Source organism: Panicum virgatum, chromosome 2K (genome assembly GCF_016808335.1).
Source record: "Panicum virgatum strain AP13 chromosome 2K, P.virgatum_v5, whole genome shotgun sequence".
In the NCBI taxonomy this organism is placed as follows: Eukaryota; Viridiplantae; Streptophyta; class Magnoliopsida; order Poales; family Poaceae; genus Panicum; species Panicum virgatum.
In genome coordinates this window covers 15,378,407-15,385,733 of record NC_053137.1, presented here as the reverse complement: position 1 = coordinate 15,385,733, position 7,327 = coordinate 15,378,407, and the positions used below count along the sequence as shown (strand labels likewise).

Here is a 7,327-nt window from a genome sequence, read left to right as displayed (position 1 = left end):
GGTCTGAACGGCAAGCACCTCGTACGCCTGGTTCTTTGTGATATCCCAGACCTCGGCTCACATGATTTGCAAGAAGGCATGCATGCGAACCTTCCAATAAGCATAGTGTAAGGATCGATGGACCAAGAGGGGGTGTGAATTGGGCCTTTTTCAAATTTCTAAAGCAATTAAAACAACCTTAACCTATGCAATGCTAGTACGGCTCAATTCACCAACCGGCTAACTAAGCAAACTACACAAGCTACTAAAGAAAAGACACTAAGCAAGGTAGAGCTAAGTTATGATCTCTAAGGTCAAGCTCATGAAAAATTGCATGAAAGTAAATGCTTGAAATGAAAGAGTGGGCAAGAGACAACCGGATTTTTTCCCGTGGTGTCGATGTGTTGGCACACACCCCTAATCCACGTTGTGACACTCACTAAGAGTCTTGTCACCTCCAATGTCACCGAGACTTGGGCGCTCACTAAGAGTCTCCGTTCACCATCCCGGCGTGGTGGAGCTCAAGCCACGTACAAACTTCTTCGGGCTCCAACAATCCTTGGCAAGCTCCGAAAGAAACACCTTCAATCACCAAGATCGTCTAGGTGCTGCCAATCACCAAGAGTAACAAGCTCCTAAGCCTTCACTTGACCTACACTCAGTTGGCCCTAGCTCAAGCACACTTGCTACACTTGCAAAGGATGAATTCTTCAAGGTTGAAGCACAAACAAAGCACTAGATCTTCTCTCTTTTGCTCAAAGCTCTTTCTCTTCTTCTCAAGGGTGGCCTCAGGTTTAAAAGGTGTCAAAGGAAACTGAAATGAGCCAGGGGGTACCCTTATATAGAGTGGAGGAGGTCACATAGCCGTTGGAAGTTTTCTGCAGAAAAACCGTGACCACCGGAAGAACCGACGGGATAGAAAGTATAGGCATTGGTTCAACCGGTCTCTCTGTGTCCAATTAGTAGCCGTTGGAGTTCTAACACAGTATCCACGCTTGCGTCATTGCACCGGTGCATGCTCCGTAGGGGCATCGGTTCAACCAGTGCTGAAGAGGTTCACTAATCAACTCAACCAAGCGTTCAAGAACAAAGTACATCCAATGCACCGGTGCTTTGATTCTAAAGCTGTAAGCATCTAGGCCCTCAAGGTATGTTTCGGTGATTAATGACAACCATTATTGTGACTAATGAGTTTGTGCAGCTTAATAGATCATTATCGCTCATTTGGTCATATGTCAAAAGAGGCCCCTCAATTTCGGTTATTCTAAAAGGCGATCTCGGTTTTCAACTTATATATGTCAAGGCTAAGGATCTTTCTAGTCCTAAGTGTCACAAGGTTGAGAAGGACACTTAGGTTAGTATAGGTTTTATAGTTTTGTAGTGATCGCACTATTAAGAGGGGTTAAGGCTTAGTAACTTGAGCATGGATATGGTCATTTGAAAATGGATGCACACTATGGTCACTCAGGTTTCTAGAAGTTCAAATAAGTGGTTCTCATACTATATCTCAAGAATATTTGGATTTCATTCAAGACTCAAATCAGAAAAGACAAAATCAGAAAAAGTCTATACACCGGTTTAACCGACGCTCTCAATTTTCTATACGTCGGTTAAACGAAGTCAGCAGAGTCTGGAAAAATTCAATACACCGGTTAAACCGACGTATCTGAATTTAATGTCGGTGCATTAGTCCAGAGTTGATTTTTCCAGGGCAATTCAAGTTCTATTCACCGGATTAACCGACGCTGTTTGAATCAAGACGTCGGTGCAATTGACCAGTGAGATGGTTTTTCAGAGGAATTCAAAAGTTGTACTCACCGGTTAAACCGACGATAGGTTTGAGTTAACGTCGGTGCAGTTGTCCAGAGACTTGGTTTTTCAGTGGTTCAGTGGACAACTACACTCACCGGTTAAACCGATGCTACGTCGGTTAATCTGCCCCAGTTGTAACGGCTAGTTTTCAGAAGAGGCAGTTTACATTCACCGGTTAAACCGACGATGACAATTGGAGGGACGTCGGATTAACCGGCGCTACCCAGTTTTCTGGCAGCTTTTCTCCAACGGCTCTATTTGTGTGAGCTGCATATATATACCCCTCCAATGGGTCATTTCGCCCACTCTTGACACCAGGCAACATCCAAACACTCATACCATAGTCAAGAGCCACCTTGAGCTTCATCATTCACATACTTGTGCATTCAATCAATCAAGAAGCAAGATTAAGGACTAGAGTAGAGAGAAGCTAGTGTGCATCCGTTCTTGGTGATCGGTTCTTGCTCAAGTGAAGGCCTTAGCTTGTTGCTCTTGGTGATTGGCATCACCTAGGCGATCTTGGTGATCGAGGTGTTTCTCGCGGAGCTTGCCAAGGATTGTGGGAGCCCGGAGAAGAAGACTGTACGTGGCTTGATCTCCACCACGCCGGGATGGTGAACGGAGACTCTTAGTGAGCGCCCTCGTCTCGGTGACTTGGGAGGTGACAATACTCTTTGTGAGTGTCACAACGTGGATTAGGGGTGTGTGCCAACACATCGATACCACGGGAAAAAATCCGGTCGTCTCTTGTCCACTCTCTTTATTCAAGCATTTTCTTTCATGCAATTTACTCATGTGCTTGACTTAGAGATCATAACTTAGCTCTACCTTGCTAGGCTTTACTTTGTTTTAGAAATTGAAAGAGGCCCAATTCACCCCCCTCTTAGTCCATCGATCCTTACAAAAGCGTCGGTTCAACCAGTGTTGAAGAGAAATTGAAGTCCACCAAAACATGCTCTCTGGAACAAAGTACGTCTAATGCACCGGTGCTTTTCTTGGGACCATCGGTTCAACCGGTGCTATAGAGTTTTTGACTTGATTCCTGTCTGCTTCCAAAGAAGATAGACCGACAGGGCATCGGTCCTTCCGCCATGCATCGGATGCTCCGACGCAAGGGCACCGTTTCAACCGGTGCTGCTGTTTTTCTTTGTTTTCAGCTGAATTGACTTGGATTCAAATGTGACTTTGATTGTTTCTTCTTCCAAGAGTTGTGTTAACTTCTATTGACCATATTTTGCTGTTTTTGAGTGAGTGTGCAAGATTTCTAAGGCCAACTGAATTTTGATCAAGCTACTAACTCATGAAACCCTCTTAATAGTACGATTAAGAACTAGAAACTATAAAACCTAGCTAAATCAAGTGTCCTTCAACTCCTTGTGACACTTGAGACTAGAAAGGTCCTTAAGCTTTCAAATGAAGTCCTTGGTTCGCATGATTGTTTCGAATTGAGGGGTCTTCTTTCATATTTCATTATGAGACTAATCCAGTCATTGAGTTTTCGTTTAAAACACACGTTAGTCGCATACGGTTGTCATGAATCACCGAAACTTACCATTAGCATCTATCGGCCTAGATGCGCTACACATAGTCCTCGCCGGAAAATACTGGGATCTTACCAAGACTCGCCATGGTCGCCAAGTGGTTTTCGAACCGGTTAAGGTACTGAAATCCTCAACCAAGCTCTGATACCAATTGAGGGACCGAAACTGGCGACCAGAGGGGGGTGAATGGGAGCCGATCAAAATTTCTTTCGAAATCGATACGTCAGCCTATATCCCGAAAATCACCACAAGCCCTCAAACCTAGGATATGAGAGAATAGCTATGGACTAGCTATCTCTTTGCGAAACGCCCTAGAAATGCCCGGTCAGTTCCTAGGCCTCACAGACATACAGAACAACGGCAATGTCAGCAACCACTTCTTTGTTGTTGAGCTTGATACCATACAAAACAAGGAGTTCAATGATCTCAACGCCAACCATGCAGGTGCCAACGTCAATGGTCTCAAATCATTGGAGTCCTACTATGCTGGCTACTATTCCGATGAGGATGGTAAATTCCGCAACTTGAGCCTGATTAGCCGTGAGGCTATGCAAGTGTGGATAGACTATGATGACAAGGTTTTCGGCATCACAGTTACCATGGCTCCTTTGAAGGTTGCCAGGCCTATAAAGCCACTATTCACAACCACCTACAACCTCACAGGTGTTGTTACAGATGTTGCATACATCGGCTTCTCCTCTGCAACTGGCACAATCAATTCACGGCATTATGTGCTTGGCTGGAGCTTCAGCATGAATGGTCCTGCTCCTGTCATTGATATTGCTAGGCTACCTAAGTTACCACGAATGGGACCAAGGCCTCGATCTAAGGTATTGGACATTGTTCTACCAATAGCAACAGCTGCATTTGTCCTCACTGTTGGCACTGCTGTTTTCCTACTCATTCGAAGGAATTTGAAGTATGTTGAGCTGAGGGAAGATTGGGAGGTTGAGTTTGGACCACACCGATTCTCCTATAAGGATTTGTTCTATGCAACAGAAGGATTCAAGGACAAGAACTTGTTAGGTATTGGAGGATTCGGGAGGATTTACAAGGGGATACTTCCAGTGTCTAAATTGGAGGTAGCAGTGAAAAGAGTGTCTCATGATTCTAAGAAGGGCATGAAGGAATTCATTGCAGAGGTTGTTAGCATAGGACATATCCAACATCGCAATTTCGTGCGTGTGCTGGGCTATTGCCGAAGAAGAGGAGAATTATTTTTGGTGTACGAGTAAATGCCGAATGGAAGTGTTGACAAGTACTTGTATGGTAAAGAAGGGAAGCCAATTCTTAGTTGGGCTAATAGATGGCATATCATCAAAGGCATTGCATCTTGTTTGCTCTACCTCCATGAAGAGTGGGAAAAAGTCGTCATCCATCGGGATATCAAACCAAGTAATGTCCTCCTAGATAGTGACATGAATGGACGACTTGGTGACTTTGGCCTTGCTAGGTTATATGACCATGACACTGATCCACAAAGAACACACGTTGTTGGAACAATAGGGTACCTAGCTGAGGGATCGAAACTGGCGACCAGAGGGGGGGTGAATGGGAGCCGATCAAAATTTCTTTCGAAATCGATCCGTCGGCTTATATCCCGAAAATCACCACAAGCCCTCAAACCTAGGATATGAGAGAATAGCTATGGACTAGCTATCTCTTTGCGAAACGCCCTAGGAAGCTAAGCGGAAGCAAGAGAGGCAATTACGAGAGAATCTGCAGAACTCGCAGCCTCGGACCGGTCAAACCGGTGCAGCACCCTGGTCAGACCGGTCGGACCGGTCAGACCGGTTATCGACACCGGTCAGACCGGTTGCTCCCAGACAGCCCGTGAACAAGGCTTCAAATGTTGAATCTCGAGCAAACGAAGTTCAAATCCAACGAAACATGGAGGATACCTTCACAACTGTCCCGTGAACATATCCCCAAGAGATCTCTCCCAAAAGATTAAAGGATCTTGAGAATTCGAGGGAAGATCAAAGAGGATTGGGGTTTTCTCAAGAACGTGAAAAACTCCAATTCGTGAGAACTCGCGATTCCAGGGTGTTTGGCACTAGGCTAGATGAATTAGAATCATCACATCGAGTCCAGCAAACCACGAATCAAAGGGCTTGACTCCTCCAAACACGAAACACACCAAAAGAGGAGAAATCAAGTCCAAAACGCAAAAGAGGAAGGGGGGACGAAAAATCAGCACACAAAGATGAACTCAACATGATTTCATTCATTAATCTCAGAGGAATTCACCTTTACAAAGCTAGAGCCTACCACACCATCATCCACCCTCTTGATTAGAGAGATTAACTATAACCTAATCCTCCTTTGCGTTGGAGACCTTGGCCCTAACCTGGAGCAGGAGGAAGGGGAAGGAGAAAACAGAAAAGGACTCAAGAGACTCAACCCCACGAACAGGTGAGGGGGGGACTTATATAGCCCAGCTGCGCCCAGACCGGTCAGACCGGTCCTAGGGACCGGTCAGACCGGTCGGAGCAGCAGAAAACATGTACACGATCTCATCTGACGGCGGAGTTTCTTTCTTCGACTCGAAGCCTTCTACGCGATGCCGCCAAAACTCCACGCGCGGGAAGATTCCCACCTCCCCGCCGTGGCCCTGGACGCCGTTCCCGCCTCGGCCTTCTGACAGCCCTAGACGCCGTCCGACGCCCGTCACCTCCTCGCCCGCAGCGAGGCCCTAGACGCCGTTGACGCCCGTTCCTCCGCCATTCCCGAGACCGACGCCCGTGCCTCCACGACTTGGCGTCTTCAACCGCCGTCCTCCAGCTTGGTTTTGTGGCGCAAACCAAGAAACCCGCCATCCACCGGTGCTTGTGCCCTCGATCCAGGAGTGGACGCCACAGCTGCCGCCCAGCCCGAGCTCCGGTCCCGGCTGCCCTTCAACGCCGTCCACCGCACGGTTCATCGGCCACAGCACCTCCATGGCAGCTCACCGTCGACACTCGATGCCTATGTACCTGCAACCAAAGACCAAGCACATGATCACACCGCACGGTTGACAATTCACTCATCATAGCCAGAAGTGAGTACTGCTCATTCCTCACTAGCTCCTGAGCTAGGACATACTAGCAAGGGAACACCTCTTACTGATGTATTTGCTTTTGGCATGTTTCTTCTTGAGGTCACATGTGGGCAGAGGCCTATCAATGAAACCTCACAGGACAGTCTGTGTTTGTTGGTTGATTGGGTTCTTGAGCGTTGGGGCAGTGCATCGCTTCTAGAAACGGTGGATAGCAGGCTTGGGGGAAACTATAACATTGATGAAGCATGTTTGGCCCTAAAGCTAGGACTGCTATGCTCTCATCCATTTTCCAATGCAAGGCCTACAATGCGGCAGGTTATGCGGTACCTTGAAGGTGACACACTCTTACCAGAGATGACACCAACATATATGAGATTTCACATGATGGCTATTATGCAGAACGAAGGATTTGAGGACTACATCACAGGATCAACAGCAAGCATTGGTACGACATCTGTTCTCTCTGGCGGAAGATGAGACATTCTGGGTGCTTGTTTGTCATCCTCATCATCTAATTGGTGCCATGTAAAACTGTCGCCAAGGGTAGCAACATGCGTGTAGCCTGTATACTTTTTTTCCTACTGTCGGAGCAATATGTCAAGGTGTAACATTCTAAATATAATTAGAGAATTTGGTGTTCTTGCCCTCATTCTGAATGCTAATTGTGATTTTGCCCTCTATTTTTAGACTTTGCGATTTTACCCCTCCTTTTTGAAAATAAAATCTCCGTTTACCCCTACTTCAAACTCTATTAGTTGGAGATGCTGTCACAACCTGAAATTTTCAAATTTCAGGATGTGACTAAAAGAAAATAATAAAGCAACAATTTTCTCAGAATTTTAAAAATTTTGCAACATTTGTTTTTCTTTACAGGGAATTTAGTAAAAATAAATGATCACTGGTTGTTTTTTCTAAAATTGAATGGGGTTGTTTTGTTTGTTTTGCACTCATGCCG

General features: G+C 46.0%; 1 pseudogene; it reads left to right on the top strand.

Annotated features, from left to right (window-relative positions):
- The first annotated feature begins 3,649 nt into the window (after window positions 1–3,649).
- On the top strand, window positions 3,650–6,849 carry LOC120695142 (annotated as a pseudogene).
- The last annotated feature ends 478 nt before the right edge of the window (window positions 6,850–7,327 follow it).